Source organism: Octopus bimaculoides, chromosome 14, assembly GCF_001194135.2.
Source record: "Octopus bimaculoides isolate UCB-OBI-ISO-001 chromosome 14, ASM119413v2, whole genome shotgun sequence".
Taxonomy (NCBI): Eukaryota; Metazoa; Mollusca; class Cephalopoda; order Octopoda; family Octopodidae; genus Octopus; species Octopus bimaculoides.
Window position 1 is genome coordinate 47065322 of NC_068994.1, and position 2004 is coordinate 47067325.

Here is a 2004-nt window from a genome sequence, read left to right on the forward strand (position 1 = left end):
CAAACAGCATCCTCCGTTATTTCACCCACCCATCTCCTCTGCCACCAATACCCTACCACCTCAGGTCTGTCTGTCTGTATGTCCACTGCATATGTAACCTAACATAACATAGACAACTAAGCATACCATGGCTTCTCTTTGTTTTTGATTTTTTTTTTTGTTTCTTTTTCCTTGTTCTTTTACTAACAGCCATAACGTTTGTTTCTAATTATGCACCCAACTCTCCCTGGCCCCTCTGCTTCCACATCTACTTAACATTCTGTTTTTCCAAGCAATTTTGGGTTGTTTTTTTTTTTTTTATATATATATTGTTCATGCATTTTTAATTTACCTTCACTCATTCATTTTGGTGTGTGTGTGTATAAACAATAGATTATTTAGAGATTCAATTGACAATCTAATAATTTATTTATATTATAACATAATATATTAGTTTATTACTTTAGTATATATATATATATATATATATACATATAGATATATATATGTATGTATGTATGTATGTATATTGTGAATAGATATTCAGATCACTTAAGACAGTCTACTTTCATATGGAGAAGCTTAACATAAATACATCTCATACATATATACATATATATATATATATATGTATATTTACACACGGACATACAAATCTATATATATATATTACACACAGACACACAGATATATATATACATATATATACATACATGCATACATACGTGCACACAACACACACACACACACACACACGCATTCATACATACAAATTTACACACACACACTCACACATATATATATATATTTGATGCTGATAATTTATTTAGTCATTACTCACAGTTTCTCATTCTATCCAATCCTTTGGTGGTCGCAAAAAAGATCTTTCTATCAGCTGCAAGATTGCACATAATACGAAGCTCCGAGTATCACGAGACTGAATGTATCATCAACTTTGAGAGAAAACATAAACTCTCCTTTATGTATTGAGTACTCTGTGTCCAACTACACACACACACACACACTTTCTCTCTCTCTCTCTCTCTCTCTCTCTCTCTCTCTCTCTCTCTCTCTCTCTCTCATACGTTTTTAGAAGGATTGGCTGTGTGTTGTTTCTAGCAGAACAACAGTTGGACAATAGATTGTCTCATGTATTTTGGAAGGGTTTGAAGGAAATGAAAAAAAAGTGCTTTATTGTTGCACCCTGTGAGGCAGAACAACAGTTAGATGAAGGGCTGCTGGGAATAATACAGCACAAAAGGAATCCAAAGGCCCAGTTTTCTATAACACAACAGTAACAAAATATATTACGTTATCTATTCCACAATTGCTTTGACTTAATTTTCTTTCTTAGGCTTTATGGTGATGGTTACTGAGTTCTTAAGTATTGAAGTTTACTGCTTCTTAACCAGGGTCCATATAAGATTTTGACATTCAAATTTATGTGCAATAGATGGGTTATATTTCTACAATGAACAAAATATTTTAACAATTTTTTTTTATACAATTCCTAATAATATTTAATTATAAAAATATAATATGATTTTTAATGTTTATCACCGCTTCAACATGGCTGTTCTGTAGGAACCAACATTACTACCATTTTAACTCCAGGAGGATGCCTTCTCCAGCTGGTTAAAATAGTAGTAACATCAGTTTGTATGGAACAGTCATGTTGAAGTGGCAGTAAACACTACTTCTCAGTATAGTTATTGCTTTTCATCTCTTATAGAGATTCTCTAACTAGCTAAAATGATTTCTATTTAACATAGAATAGTTATGAGGGTTAATCAGTAAAAAATGGTTGTTAAACACTGCTTTAGAGTTACAAATCTCTTCATTCACTGTACTCAGTTCAAATTCCTGTTGGTGGTCCAAATTTTTTCGCTTTTACTTCATTCACCCATCTTTAATGGACATGTGAAGTGGACAATACACTGAATGGCAATATTATAATATTGTCATCAGTAATGGAATTCACTTTTGATCAAAGCAAGAACCTTTTCTTACCTGCTTTTGCTTGAT

General features: G+C 32.2%; 1 protein-coding gene across 14 annotated transcripts in view; it reads left to right on the plus strand.

Moving 5' to 3' along the window:
- The window catches only part of LOC106876392 (mothers against decapentaplegic homolog 4), a 174465-nt gene that overhangs the window by 129288 nt on the left and 43173 nt on the right, over nucleotides 1-2004 (plus strand). The gene's annotated exons all lie outside the window — the stretch shown is intronic.